Source organism: Dasypus novemcinctus, chromosome 28 (genome assembly GCF_030445035.2).
Source record: "Dasypus novemcinctus isolate mDasNov1 chromosome 28, mDasNov1.1.hap2, whole genome shotgun sequence".
Classification (NCBI taxonomy): domain Eukaryota; kingdom Metazoa; phylum Chordata; class Mammalia; order Cingulata; family Dasypodidae; genus Dasypus; species Dasypus novemcinctus.
The window spans coordinates 5,785,073-5,801,289 of record NC_080700.1 but is presented as its reverse complement, the minus strand read 5'-3'; the positions used below and the strand labels follow the sequence as shown (position 1 = coordinate 5,801,289).

At 43.2% G+C, this 16,217-nt stretch overlaps 1 long non-coding RNA gene across 3 annotated transcripts in view; it reads right to left on the bottom strand.

Moving 5' to 3' along the window:
• Positions 1–12,571, bottom strand: part of LOC131276458 (uncharacterized) — a 77,142-nt gene extending 64,571 nt beyond the window's left edge. For 2 of the 3 annotated variants that reach the window (XR_011647695.1, XR_011647696.1), the window contains exons 1-3: positions 12,343–12,571; positions 8,932–8,998; positions 8,233–8,324 (exon numbers count right to left, since the gene is read on the bottom strand). This is a non-coding gene — a long non-coding RNA (uncharacterized lncRNA). The remainder of the gene's footprint in view (positions 1–8,232; positions 8,325–8,931; positions 8,999–12,342) is intronic. The other variant, XR_009183930.1, reaches the window with a different exon arrangement.
• Between the last annotated feature and the right edge of the window lie 3,646 nt (positions 12,572–16,217).

The window sequence follows — 16,217 nt, the reverse complement described above, 5'->3', positions numbered from 1 at the left end:
CAGTGGGGGTGAATGGGGACCTCATATTTTTTGAATGTAATATTTTTTTAAAAATGAATAAATTGAGTAGAATTTGGGGGAAAAAAAAAAAAGAAACACAAGAAGAAAAACAGAAACAACAAAGGCAGGGAACAGAGGTGGTTTGAGTGATTAGGAACCTCCCTCTCACATCAGGTTTGGTTCCCAGTGCCTCCTAAAGAAACAAAAGAAGATGGATAGAGACAGCAAGTGTAAACAATGAGGGAATAGGGAGAAATAAAGAAATTAAAATAAACCTTTAAAAGATACAACCAAAGAGAAATGAAAAAAAAAGAAAACAAAGAGAAAAACAAAAAAAGAAACTGTGCAAGGGAGTTGCACCTTCTGTGCTTATAATTGAGTCTACAGAGAGACCAAACCATCCATCTTTACAAGGTGGCCTCCAGATCACAGGGCCTAGGGAAGCTAGCTGTGCAGATAACCTCAGAATCTGGCATAGTTCCTGATGTCGAAAATTAAAGGAAAGTCCATATGACTCTGCATTAAATCAAATTCCTGAGAGTTGTGAGACATCACACAGAATGACCTGTCAACCCTCATGATGATGTCACAGCCAGGAGCCCTGCCATAGCACACAGGCATTGGGAAGATGAGTTAGTGCACTGGATTATATCATTACCACGGCCCCTCTAGATGCTCAAACCCTATGAGGGTCTTTGACATATAAGAACTGAGATTCCACCTGGTTCTTAACCTGGTGTCCAAAACCTTTGTTGTAAACCAACTAAAGAGCAACCTTAGAGGCTGTCAGCACTGACCCTCTGCGTCCTTCCACAGTGACTGTCCCACTGTTAAAGGCCAAAGATGGAGAGTCAGTAAGTCAATGAATAAACATACCTGGTGGAGAAAAGGAAGACTGATAGAAAAATACACTGTTACTAACTGATCATTTTTAAATGGTAAGATATCAATATTTTCATATCTATAACTATTATTTTTACCACAAAGATGAGTGAGTAGATGTAATAGAATGGATTGCCTGCAATTGAATTTATTCCACCAAAAAAATCTTACCTTTAATCAAGTAGAAATTCCTGTAGTATATTTGGTTAATGCAGAGTCAGTTTATTCACATTCATTGAGGCTGAATTCATTGGAGATGTAAAGAAGACACCAGCAAGGACTTCCAAGAAGATGGCAGAGTAGAAAGACAGGGGACTCTCTCATTCTCCAGAAAAGTAGCTGGAGGACAGGCTGAAATGGACTGGGAAAAGATCTTTTAGGCATTGGGACAGCAGGAAAACACCACCAGAGGAATAGAGACAGCTGCTTAGACACAGAAGAAGCCATGAGGAGAGGACAGAGCTGTTTGCCTGATATTCTACAGCTGACCTTGTGAAGAGAGGCAAAGCTTAGAGAGCCTCACAGCCTAGAGATGACCTTGTGGTGGAAACAGAGGAGCTGATCCTGGAAATGAACCACAATAGGAGAGGAACCCAAGAAGCCTGAACCCTTGCAGACATCAGCAGCCATCTTGCTGCAATACGTGGTAAAAGACATTGGTGAGGGAAGTAACTTATACTTTATCACCTGGTAAATAAGCTTCTACCCCAAATAAACACCCTTTACAAAGACCAGCAGATTTCTGGTATTTGGCCTCAGCGCTTCTTTGGCTAAGACACTGGGTCCAGAGCCCAGTTTTGAGCAACTAACAGGGACAAGCCTAATGACCCAGGTTGAAACAAGAATCAAAGAGCAGCAATAACACACAGACTCCTGCCACCAAATCCCAAGAAAAGGGAAAGAAATTGAACATCTGAGTAACCTGCATCCTAATCAGATGCCTAACGTGAGCAAAAATTTACAAGCCAGACTAAGAAAATAGAAAACATGGCCCAGGAAAAGGAATACGTCAAAGCACCAAAAGACACACAGAATTTGAGAGAACTAATTAACAAGATGCGTGCAAATTCTGAAATCAAATTAATGAGATGAAAAAAATATATGGCTAAAGAAATGAATGACATCAAGAAGATACTGAACAAGCACAAAGAAAAATGTGAACTCTGACATAAAAAAGTAACAGCTAATAGGAATGAAAGACACAATAAGTGAGATAAAAAATCTCATTAAAGGCATAAAACAGCAAACCTGAAATGATAGAAGAAAGAATAAGTGATACAGAAGACAGAACAGCTAAAACTCAAGAGAGAAAAGAATGCAAAAAAATGAGCAAGGGCTCAAGGAGTTGAATGACAATGCAAAAAGCAACAACATTCATAAGAGTTCCAGAAGGAGAAGAGAAGGGAAAAAGGGGAAAAAAGTGTATTTGAGCAAACAATAGCCGAAAATTTTCCAACTCTCATGAAAGAAATGAACCTACATTTCTAAGAAGGCCACCATATCCCAATCAGAATAAATGCAAGTAGACCTATTCCAAGACACTACTACTCAGAAAGTCAAATGTCAGAGATAAAGAGAAAATTCTGAGAGCAGTAAGGGAGAAGGGTACCATCACTTACAAGGAACACCCAGTAAGACTTAGTACAGCTGCCTCATGAGAAACCATGGAGGCAAGGAGACAGCAGTATGATACAACTGGGATACTGAAAGAGAAAAACTGCCAGCCAAGAATCCTGCATCCAGCAAAACCGCCCTTCACATATGAAGGAGGGTATAAAATATTCACAAGCAAGGAGAAACTAAGACAGTTCATAATAAAGAATCCATCTTAAAGGACATATAAGAGGAAGCCTAGAACCTCAAAGAAAATGACAGGAGAGAGAGGCTTGAGAAAGAGAATAGGAGAAAGAATAGCAGAAAGGATAACCAAGAAAGTAAAAAGACAGACCAAAATCTGATGTGGCATATGATGACCAAAGAAGAAAATGGTGGAGATAAACAATGCATTTACAGTAATATCATTGAATGTGAATGGATTGAACTTACCAATCAAAAGATGTACGCTGACAGGATGTATTAAAGAAAAAGCATTAGCCATCTATAAGCTCCTTATCAGAGACACACCTTAGACCCAGGGATACAAACTGCCTAAAAGTGAAAGGTTGGAAAAAGATACTCCATGCAAATAGTAACCAAAAAAGAGCAGGGGTAGCTATACTAATATTGGACAAAACAGAGTATAATGCAAAAATTTATGAGAGATACAGAAGGACATTGAATTTTAATAAAAGGGACAACCAAACAGGAAGATATAACAGACATAAGTATATATGCATCTAACCAAGGTGCCCCAATATACAGGAAACAAACTCTGGGAAAAGTGAAGGGAGAAATAGGCACCTCTACTATAATCATTGGAGACTTCAACACACCTCTCACATCATTAGATAGAATTAGACAGAAGATCAACAAGGAAATAGAGAACTTAAACAATATGATGAGTTAGACTTAACAGACATACAGAGAAGGCAGCGTTCAAACTCAGTGGGCTATACATTCTTTGCACATGCCCATGGATCCTTCCCCAGGATAGACTTACATGTTAGGGCACAATACAGCTCTCAATAAATATAAAACGACTGAAATTATACAAAGCACCTTCTCAGATGATCATAAGGGAATGAAACTGAAAATCAGTAACAGACAGGATAAAGGTGAATTCGCAAATGTGTGTGGAGGCTAAACAACACACTCCTAAATAACCAGTGGGTCAAAGAAGAAATTGCAAGTGAAATCAGTAAATGTAGTCAGAAAAATGAAAACGAGATCACAACTTTTCAAAACTAATGGGATACAGCAAAGGCAGTCTTGAGAGGGAAATTTATAGACCAAAAAGCCTACGGTAAAAAAGAAGAAAGAGCTAAACTCAAAGAAGTAACTGAACAACAAGAGAAACTAGACAAAGAACAGCAAACCAATCCTCAAAGCAAGCAGAAAAAATAATTAAAATTAGTGGAGAAATAAATGAAATTGAGAAGAAAGAAAAAACTAGAGAAAATCAAAATAAAAAACCGGTTCTTTGAGATCAGTAAAATGCACAACCCCCCAAGAAGATTAACAAAGAAAAAAAAAGAAAGCAAACAAAGACAATTAGAAACGAAAGGGGAGAAGTTATGACTGACCCCACAGTACTAAAAAGGATCATAAGAGGTTATTCTGCGAAAGTGTATGCCATCAAATTAGACAACTTAGATGAAATGGGCAAATTCCTAGAAATGCACAAACAACCAACATGATACTACAGGAAATAAAAGAACTTGAACCAATCACATTTAAAGTCACTGAATCTATCTTCAAAATCTCCCAAAGAAACTCCAGGACCACGTGGCTTCACAGATAAATTCTACCAAATATTTCAAAAAGAGCTAACACCAATCCTGTTTAAACTCTTCCAAAAAGTTGAAGAGGCGGGAAAATAACCCAACAATGTTTATGAAACTAACAGCAACATAATACCAGAGCCAAATAAAGACACTGTAAGGAAAAGAAAATTACAGACCAATCTCTCTAACAAACATTGAGGCAAAAATTCTCAACAAAATATTTATAAATCGAATCCAGTAGCATATCAAAGGACTTATACATCACAACCAAATGCATTTTATTCCTGGTAGGCAAGGCTGGTTCAACACAGGAATATCAATTAATGTAATACACCACATGAAGGAACTGAAGGAAAAAAACCCACATGATCATCTCAGTCGAGCTAGAAAAAGCATTTGACAAAACCCAGCATCCTTTCTTATAAAAATATTTCAAAAGAGATGAACAGAAGGAAAGTTCCTTAAAATGATGAAATGCATACATGAAAAACCCACATCTAACAGCATAACCAGTGGGGAACGGTTGAAAGCTTTCCCTCTAAGACTGAGAACAAGACAAGGATGCCCACTAGCACCACTGTTATTCAACATTGTAACAGAAATGCTATGTAGAGCAATAAAAGGAGAAAAAAAATTAAAGGCATCCAAATAAGAAAAGAGGATGACATGATCTTATATTCAGAAAATTTTGAAAGGTCTACAACAAAGCTACTGGAGCTAATAAATGAGTTCAGCACAGTGACAGGCAGCAAGACTAACACAGAGAAATCAGTAATGTTTTTGTTTTTATACACTAGTGTTGCACAATTTGAGGAGGAAATCAGGGGAAAATTCCATTTCCTATAAGACAAATTCCTAGGAGTTGATTTAACAAAAGAAGTACTTGACTACCATGGAGAAAATTACAAAACTATGCTAAAAGAAATTTCAAAAGACGTAAACAATTGGAAAGAAATTTCATGTACATGGACTGGAAAACTAAATGTTACGAACATGTGAATCCTACCAAAACTGATTTATAGATTCACGGCAGTACAGTCAAAATTCCAACAGTCTATTTTACAGAAATAGAAAAGACAACTACCAAACCATTTCAAAGGGAAAGGGCATGTGAATATATGAAAGTATTGTAAAACAGAAGAGTGACATAGGAGGAATTTCACTGCCTGATGTGAAACATGTTACAAAGCTACAGTGGACAAATCAGCATGAAAATACCATAAAGAGAGACACAATGATCAGTGAAATTGAATTTATTAGAGAAATAAACCCTCATCTATCTCTATGGTCAGCTAGTTTTTGACAAGCCTACCAAGTCTATGTTACTGGGAAAAAAACAGACTCTTCAGCAAATGCTGCTGGGAGAACTGGTTATCTATAACCAAAAGAATTAAAAAGGACCCCTATCTCACTCTCTGTACAAGAACAAACTTGGGAAGCAGACTTGGCCCAATGGATAGGGCATCCGTCTACCACATGGGAGATCCATGGTTCAAACCGCAGGCCTCCTTGACCCATATGGAGTTGGCCCTCGCGCAACACTGATGCGCGTAAGGAGTGCCATGCCCCGCATAGGGGAGCCCCACGTGCAAGGAGTGCATCCCATAAGGAGAGCCACCCAGCACGAAATAAAGTGCAGCCTCCTCAGGAATGGTGCCACACAAGGAGAACTGACACTGCAAGATGATGCAACAAAAAGAAACACAGATTCCTGTGCCACTGACAACAACAGAGGCGGACAAAAAGAACACGCAGCAAATGGACACAGAGAGCAGACAACTCGTGGGAGAAGGGGAGAGAAATAAATAAAATAAATCTTTAAAAAAAAAAAGAATAAACTCAAAATGGATCAAAGACCTAAATATAAAAGCAAATACTATGAAACTACTAGAAGAAAAAGTAGGGAAACATCTAAAGACTTTGTGGTACATGGTAGTTTCTTGGACCTTACACCCAAAGCACAAACAACAAAAGAAAAATTACATAAATGGGACCTCCTGAAAATCTGAAACTTTTGCACCTCCCAGGACTTTGTGAAAAGGGTAAAAAGGCAGCTGACTCAATGGGAGAAAATATTTAGAAATCTACATGTTTCCTAAGGGTTCAATATTCAGGATATACAGAGATATGCTCCAACTCAACAATAAAAAGACAAATTACCCAATTAAAAAATGGGCAAAAGACATGAATAGACATTTGTCCAAAGAAGAAACACCAATGGAAAAAAACACATGAAAAAATATTCGCCCTCATTAATGATTAGGGAAATGCATATGGAAACGAGATAGAATTTCAGAGCTATCACAATGGCCACTAGTAAAAAGTCAGAGAACTACAAGTGTTGGAGAGGATGTGGAGAGACAAGAACACTTATTCACTGTGATAAGAACACAGAATGTACAGCCACTGTGGAGGACTGTTTTGCAGTTCCTAAAGAAGCTGAATAACAGGCAGGTGAAGATGGTCAACTACCACACTAGGGAACTGAGAGTGCCTACAACTCCAAGCAGGAGAATCACATCCTTCAACCATGTGGATCTAAGCCCCCTCTCGATATAGAGGTGGAGTGGACATCACCAACCCAGGTTCCATAGGATGGAGCAATAAAATATGGATTAGAGTGAACTCACCTATATTCTACTATAGAAATACAGTGACTCTAGCAATGGAAGAAATTTTATCATTGATGTGGAGACAATGGCCACAGTAGTTGGTGAAGGCAGGTAAAGGAAAGAAGAGATGTGATATGGGGGCATTTTGGGGACTTGGAGTTGTTCTAAATGATATGGTAGGGACAGATGCAGGACATTATAGATCCTGCCATAACTCTGTGAATGTACTGGGGGAGAGTGTAAACTAAAATGTAATCTATAATCCACACGGTGCAGCAGTGCCCCAAAAGGTATTCACAAAATCCAATGAATGTGCCATAAGGATGAAAGAGGTTGTTGATGTGGGAGGAGTGGGTGGGTGGGGTGTGGGGTATGTGGGGAAACTCTTATATTTTTTAATGTAACATTTTTTGTGACAATAGAAAAAAAATTTTAATTAAAAAAAAAAGAAATTGAATATAGATTTGCTACATGACCCTGCAACACTACTACTTGGTATATACCCCAGAAGAACTGAGAGCAGTGACATGAACAGACATCTGCACACCTACATTCATAGTGGCATTATTCACAATTGCCAAAAGCTGGAAACAACCCAGGTGTCTATCAGCTGATGAATGGATAAACAAAAAATGGATAAACAAACTAGAAGATATTATGCAGTGGTAAGAAGAAATGAAGTCGTAAACCATATGACAACATGGATTAACCTGGAGAACATTATGGTCAGTGAAGCAAGCGAGACACAAAAGGACAAATACAGGAAACCTGCATTACTATGGTCTAAATGTATTGTGTAAGATAATGTATGATTCCATTTACATAAAATACAAAAATATATTAATTTATAGAGAAAAAAAAGTATTTGTGTAAAATAAGCCAGAAATGGGATCTGTTGATGGCAGGGGAAGCATGGAGAGATTGAGAGGTGATGAATTCTTATTTGTTTTTAATTTCTTATTATTATTACTGAAACAATGAAAATGCTCTAATGATGAATGAGGTGATCAATGCACAACTTTGTGATTGTGCTGAATACCACTGATTGACCACTGTGGATGAATTGTATGCTTTTGAAAAAAAAAAACAACAAAAAAAGGTACACAGCACTTAAAAATGGGAAAATATGTGAATAAACATTTACCAAAGAAGAAACATTTGATTCTTTTCATCGCTAGGAAAATACAGGTTAAAATCTGCTACACATACTAGAATGGTTAAAATCAAGAGACATAATACGAACTGTTAGAGAAGATATGGAAAAACTGGAGCCCTTGTACATTTCTGGTGAGAATGCAAAATGGTGCTGCCGCTTTGGGAAAAATTTTGTCAGTTTCTTAAAAATATAAGCTTACCATAATTCTTGCTAATTTCACTCCAAGAAATTTATCCAAGACAAATGAAATTGTGTCCGTCGATTCCTAGGGCAAGTGCATAGCAGTGAAAACTGGAAAAAAAAAATACGAATGTCTATTAGTTGCTGCATGGATAACAAAAGGTGGTACATCCACAAATAGATCTGCACCTTTATCTAATTTTAGGCACCCTGAACCTCCCTGGCACCAAGGGATTACTATCACTACCAGCTGCTGATTAAACTAGGAAAAAAAACCTTGAATAAAAGGGAGAAATGGTAAAGACAAATGAGTTCACATGGCTAAGAGACTTCAAATGAGTTGGGAGTTCATCAGAAGGTTCGCACTTACTCATGTCTCAGCAGAATCTCAGAGACAGCAAAAGTAGATACAACCGTAGGTCCTGGTGCTCCTGAGGGCTATGGAGACACACAGGTTCTACGGTCATGACAGCTGGGTCTGAAGTTGAGTGTCTTGCCAGGGGGCCTTACTTTGGAATTTGTGCTCCCGAGTGTGATGGAGTTGGACTCAGATGTGGCCTCTCTACACGTGCCTCCTCTGTCACTTTGACTGAACCTGTGGTTGGTGCTGGGGTTGGTGTATGCTTAGGAGACTTGAACCTCTGCGCTGTCCACGTACCAGCTGGGCCCTGAGCCTCATCAGAGTTGCAACACCTACTCTCCGGTTTGTTGCACTTACCCAGGTCAGTTGACGGGGAAGTTGAGAATGGTCAACAACCACACCAGGGAACAAAGAGTATCTACAACTGCAAACAGAAGAATAGCATCCATCAGCCATGTGGGATCTAACCCCCTCTCAATTTAGATGTGGAGTGGACATTGCCATCCCAGGGTCCACAGGATGGAGGAATATATTAAGAATTGGAGTGGACTTGCTGGTGTCCTTCTATGTACCTGTTGTGACTCTAGAAATGGAAGAAAATATATCACTGACAGAGAGACGATGGCCACGGGAGTTGCTGAGGGCAGGGAGAGGGAGGAAGAGGTGTGATGTGGGGCATTCATTGGGTTATTCACCAAATGCCATGAATGTTTCTTACTGATGAAAGGGGATGAGAATGTGGGAGGAGAAGGGTACGGGGGTGGAGTGCAATATATGGGAAACTCTTATGTTTCTGAATGTAACATTTTGTGTGATCTACTTATCTTTTAAAAAGCCAATAAAAATTATTTAAAATAAAAAGCCATGTGTGAAATATGAATATGGATAAAACTGCATATATGACTCTTTTCTTTGAAATTAAACAAATGTATGTTAATGCTACAAAATATTAATATCATGTCACTTATGTTAAGTAAAAGAAACCTGACACAAAGTACTACAGACTGTATGATTTAATTTACATAAAATATAAATCAGTTTATAAAGATGAAGTTGGATCAGTGGTTATGCAGGGCTGGGGAAGGACAGCTAAGGGGCGTGGGTATTTTCTCTTTAGAGTACTGAAGATGTCTTCAAATTTTTGTTGTGATGAATGCACAATATTGTGATTATACCATAAGCCCTGATTATACACTTCGGAGAGATCATATGGTATGTAACCACTACCAAAAGGAAAAGAGTGTCCCTGGGACCATGGGGAGCTCTGAGGGAAGCCAAGGCTGAAGCTGTCCTGGGCCTCCAGTGCAGCCACAGCCAGGAGGGGACAGGATGGGAGTGGGTCCCTAGAACCCAGAGCTCACATGCCCTGTGTACTCCCAGAAAGCAGAATGCAGTAAAACAGGGGAGGAAGACAGAAAATGAGACTCAAGAGACTTACCAGGGCTTTGACCCAAAGAATGCAAACACCTAAGAAGAGGAGAAGCCCACACCTGCAGACTTCTGGGGTCTGATACACACTTTTAGTTGCAACTGTTGTGATCCCTGTAAAATGCCCAGGCTGGACACAAACCTGCACCTGTACACCACTCCCGGGAGGGGTCCCCATTCACTGTGCTCCCTGCAGGCACATACCAGGTGTCAGTCATGCTCCCCTGGGCCTTCCCAGGAGCCCGTTCCCTGGGAGTGATCAATTCCCCTCAGCAGTAACCCCTTTAAGAGCTACTGCTGCAGGCCAGTCCCTGAGCCTGACTTTTCCAGGTGGGAGAAGAAAGCCAGGCAGCCTCCGCCTGGCTCCACAGGCAAATTTGAAGTGCAAGGCCTGGGAAGAGGGTGCTGAAAGGGGAAGCACCCCAGGGACCTCAGAGGATCAGAAGGGCAGAGAGCGGGGCAAAAGGGGGGACCATGGTGAGGAGTGGTGGAAGGGGGGATGGAGAGGGGAATGCAAGGAGGGAGGGGGGACTGTGGAGGGGGAGAAGGGACCATGGAGGGGGTGGAGGGACTGCAGTGGAGGAGGGGTCATGGGCTAGAAGGGCCATGGGGGCAGGAAAGAGAGGAGGCAGGAAGGAATGGGGAGGGGGGCAGGTGGGACTGTGAGGGGAGGAAAGACCATATAGGGGTGCAAGAGGGACCATGGGGGGCAGGGACTATGGGATAGAGAAGGGACCATATGGGAGAGGGTCCATAAAGGTGGAGGAGGGACTCTGGGGGAGCAGGAGGGACCATGGGGGTGAGAAGAATCTCTGGCAGGGAGGGATCATGGGGAGGCAGGAGTGAAAGTGAGAGTGGAGAGAGCATGGGGGGGTAGGAAGGATGGTGGGGGACAGGAGGGGACATGGGGAACAGGAGGAGGCAAGAGGGGACAGGAGAGACCATGGGAGTGAGGAGGGACTGTGGGATGACAGGAGGGACAGTGGGGGGGGGGGACCTTGGGATGGAGGAGGAACTGTGGGGGTCCAGGAGGGACTGTAGGGGGCAGGAGGGACCACGGGGATGGAGGATCATGGAAAGGAGGGACCCTGGGAGAGGAGGAGGGACTTTGGAAAGGCAGGAGGGACCGTGAGGGGGATGAGGAACTGTGGGGGGGAAGGGGAGGCAGGAGTGAACAGGAAGTGATCGTAGAGGACAGGAGAAACTGTGGGGAAATGAAGGACCATGGGGAGCACATGAGGGACCGGGGGGGGGGGGGGGGGCGGGAATGAGAGACCATAGGGGTGAGGAGGGACCACGGGGTGGGGGGAGGGTCTGAGGGGACAGGAGGGACTGTGGGGTGGGTGGAAGAGGGAGCATGGTGGGGCCAAGAGGGAGTGGGGGAGGCAGAAGGGTGAATGTGGAAGGGGAAGCATGGGGGGGCAAGGAGGGACCATGGGGGGCAGAACCGTGGGGAGGCAGAAGGAACTGTGGGAGTGGAGGGAGAATGGCAGAGCAGGAGGTACCATAGGGGGAACAGGAGGGTCCTTGGAGGGAAGAAGAGGAACCCTGGTGGGGAGAAGGTACTGTGGGGGGAGAGTGGAAACCCTAGGAGGGACTATGGGGGTGGAGGAGGGACTTTGGGGGGAGGAGAGACCCTGGGAAGGCAGGAGGAACTGTAGGGGTAGAAGAAGCATAGCAGAACAGGAAGGACCTTAAAGGGAATAGAAGGGACTGTGGTGGGACAAAGGGGATGTTGGAGAGAACAGGAGGAACCAGCGAGGGAGGAGGGACTGTAGGGGAGAGGAAGAACTATGAAGAGGAGGAGGGGCTGTGGGGAAGCAGGAGGGACCATGGGGGGGCAGGAGGGTCTGTGGGGAGGCAGGGGGGGACAGTAGGGGGAAGGGACTGTGGTGGGGAGGAGGGACCGAGGAGGGTCAGGACAGACTTTGTAGGGGCAGGAGAGTCCTTAAGAGTGAGGAGACCTTAGTGGGGAGGGACCTTCGGGAGGTGGTCCTTCATTTCCGTGGGGGAGGGACTTTCGGGGGGTGGGAGGGACAATGAGGGGGGAGGAAGGGTCCTGGGGAGGACAGGAGGACCGTGGGGGGGGCGGCAGGAGGGGCCGTGGGGGGCTTAAAGGAGCTCGGTGGGAAGGAGGGACCATGATGGGGGGCAGGAAGGAGCGTGGGGGAGGGTGGGACGCCCGTCCCGTGGGCTGCGGGACCCTTATTCTGACACGGGCCCGCGCCGCAGGCCAGCCGGGCTGGGCCAGGACCCCGGACTGGACCCTGCGCCCCCCGTCCCGCCCCGCCCACGGAAGCTGCGCCCCGCCCCGACGCCAAGTCGGGTCCCCAAACTTACTGCTACCGCGGGCCAGGGACACGGACGGGGTCCCGGGGCGCGGAGCCGAGCGCTCCCCGGAGCCCCGTACACCGGCCGACGACATGTCCCTCCTGCTCTCGGGGTCCCGGGCGGCACCCCCAGGACACGCCAGCAGGTCCTCCTGCGTTCCCTAAACACCACGGGCTCTTAAAGGAGCCGCCGCGCCATAAACTGGGTGGGACTTGAGGGCCGGAGGTTCTGCGCCTGCGCCTGGGCCAATGAGGTCCCGCCCCGCTCCGGGTCTCCACGCCCCTAAGAGGGCGTGGCCCTACCCTTGACGGACAGCGCCAGGCACCCAATCACATACTGTCCGACTTGCAGGACGTCACCTGTGCAAAAATCGAACAGTTATACATACCAATAACCATCAATCTGAGGAGGAAATCAATAAAAAAATATATCATTTATACTAGTAACTTAAAAAATCTCATAGCTAGGAATGAATTTAACTAATGATGTAAATGACATGCACAGAAAACTATACAACACTGTTTAAGGAAATCAAAGAAGATGTAAATAAATGGAAGAATAGTCCCTGTTTATGGATAGGAAGAATAAATATCATTAAGATGTCCATCCTACCCAAACTAATCTACAGATTTGATGCAATCCCAATGAAAATCAACACAGCATTTTTTAGTGAATTGAAAAAAGTACCTATGAAATTTATTTGGACGAGCAAGGGGCCCTGAACAAAGACATATTGAAAAAGGAAAATAAAATCAGAGGAATCATGCTACCTGACTTTAAAACATACTACAAAGTTACAGTGGTCAAAACTGCATGTGTTGTCGCAAAGGCATACTGACCAATGGACCTGAATTGAGAGTTCTGATACAGATCCTCACATACACAGTCCCTGATGTTCGACAAGGCCACCAAGCCCTCTCAACTGAGAGAGAATGGCCACTTCAACAAATGGAGGTTGGAAAACTGGACATCCATATGCAAAAGAATGAGAGAGGAACACCAATTCAAACTTTACTCAAAAATCAACTCAAGATGGATCAAAGATCTAAATATAAAAGCCAAGGCCATAAAGACCTTGGAAGATAAGGTAAGGAAGCATATACAGGACACTGTGATAGGAAATGGCTTCATGAGCTTCACATTCAAAATAGGAGAAGAAAAATAAAAAATAGTTGAAAGGGACCTCCACAGAATTAAAACCTTTTGCACCTCAAAGGAGTCTGTGAAGAAAGTGAAAAGACAGCCTACCCAATGAAAGAAAACATTTGGTAACCATATATCTGATAGGAGCCTAATATCCAGCATATGTAAAGAAATCCTTTACCTGAAAAACAAAGAGACAAACAACTCATTTAAAAAATGGGCAAGAGATTTGAACAGACACTTCTCCAAAGAAGTACAAATAGCTAAATAGTACATGAAAAGACACTCAACGTCACTAACTATTAGAGAAATGAAAATCAAAACTACAATGAGATACCATCTTACACCCAATAGACTGGCAGCTATTAAAAAACAAAGAACCACAAGTGGTGGAGAGGATGTGGAGGAATGGGAACCCTCATCCACTGCTGGTGGGAATGTAGAATGGTCAGGCATTGTGGAAGACAGATTGGCCATTCCTCAAAAAACTAACTACAGATCTGCCACATGACCCAGCAGTTCACTGCCGGGTATATACCCAGAAGAACTGAAAACAAGGACATGACCGATACATGCACACCAATGTTCGTAGTGGCATTATTCACTATTGCCAAGAGTTGGAATCAACCCAAATGCCCTTCAACAAATGAATGGATAAACAAAATGTGGTATACACGTACAATGGAATGAGTACAGTTGTAAGAAGGAATGCAGTATTAACACATGGGATAACATGGATGAATCTCGAGAACCTTATGTTGAGTGAAGCAAGCCAGGTATTAAAAGATAAATATTACATGACCTCTCTGATATGAATTAAGCAAATTGAGCCAACTCAGAGAGCTAAAGTCTGGAAGAAAGGCTTACAGAAAATATAAAGGGAGAAGAAGGTTGTGAGCAAATACCTATACAGACAAAATCTATGATAAAGTGGAATTGAGTGGTGCAGTGAAGGGATATGACAGGGGTGTAGGGATACTACTGGGTTGGACAGTGCAAGCTTGACAGGATCTATGTTGGGGCAGATGGATCAGAAGGAGGAAGGGGGAAATGTTGGGGGAGCAACCAGGTGAACACAGGGAATTGGCAGGTATGTGGTTGAAACTACAATGTTGAGAAAACCCTTTTGGCAACACAACAAGGAAGGGTTACTTGTTCAGGGGGTTGAATGGAGAGCATCTGGCACAGGATGCACCTGGAGCTGGCTTCTAGGGAGCGTGTGAGTGCTCATCTTGTCACAGTGTGTTATATCAGAGCCATACAATGCCTGGGAAGGTGTTGTACCCCCATCTTGGGGATGCCTAATGTTCTCAAACAGAGGGGATGGTGCCTCTCAAGAGCATGGGTGGCTCCTAAAGGGGGAGGACAGTCCAGTATGTCAAAGCACTCTCAGCATTGTTGCAAGTATCTATGAATCTTGTCCTTCAAGCAGTGAAGCTTGGTTGTCACTATGGGCCCCAAGGGGAGGGGCAGAGATGAATAGAATAGATGGAAGAGGGGCAATTGGGGGACAATGGAAGTGTTCTGCATAATCCTGCAATGATGGATACAGACCATGTTAAATTTCACTAAAAACTTATAAAAAGTGTATGGTCCAAAACGTAAATCATAATGTAAACTACTGACCTTGGTTAGTAGCTATGTTTCAATATTTACACATCAGTTGTAGTAAATGTAACATCCACATGTAAAAAGATCATTGGTGGGGAAGGGGGAAATTGGGGAGGATGTTGAGTATATGGGAGTCCCTTGTATTCTGTATGTGACTTTACTGTGACCTAAAACTTCTTTGAAGACATAATGACAAAAAATATAAAAATGTGGTAAGACACTGAGGAAGAAATGGAAGAGATGGCCTTGCCACTGTACCTACAGGACAGCACCTATCTATTATAGTGATGAAAGGCAAAACATCAAAAAAAGTTTTTGTAGTATTTTTAACTTTTTAATACCCCAATTTTTAAACTTTTCTTAGTTTTTTAAATTAATACGTATTTTCTTTCTAATGTTCAAACTAATCATTACTGTTTCATTTTTCTGGTAATTGAATTTGTCAATATATTAGGCTTCATTTTTAAAGAAGTTTTGGATCACAGAGGATGCAACTATGGGAGAGGAGGAACATTGGTGTAGGATGTCATTGATGGGAGATGTATGGGAGGGAGTTCACCTTGGCATGCATATAGGGTACATGGGGTATAGCTATAGTGGGTAAAGTCTCACATGACAAGGGTTGGAGGGCTGGGTTCTCATCTGGGGAGCTCTGCCACATTCCCCAATGGAACACCAAGAATCCCCCAAGTGCAAGGGCTAAGACCAGTGTAGAAGGATGGTCCAGTGATGGGACCTTGATACTGATGACTATGCTTATGAGCCTGTTGTGCTTGAAATTTCAACTTGGCCTATTGTTGCAGGGTGCCTAAGAGTTACCTCTGGAATGCCTCCATGATGCTCCAATATGGCCACTCTCTGACCAAAGAGCATATAATTTCATTACCTTCCCCCCAGCATAGGACATAACTCCCGGGGATGAGGCTCCCTGGCACCGAGGGATCACAACCAAGCACTGCTGGTGATGAAACTGGAAAAAGACCTAGAATAAAAGGGGGAAATGGTAGAGACAAATGAGTTTATGTGGCTAAGAGACTTCAAAATGAATCAGGGGGTCATAAGAGGGGTTGTGCTTATGCACATCTCAACAGGATCTCATAGACAGTCAAAGATGATACAAGACAACCCCA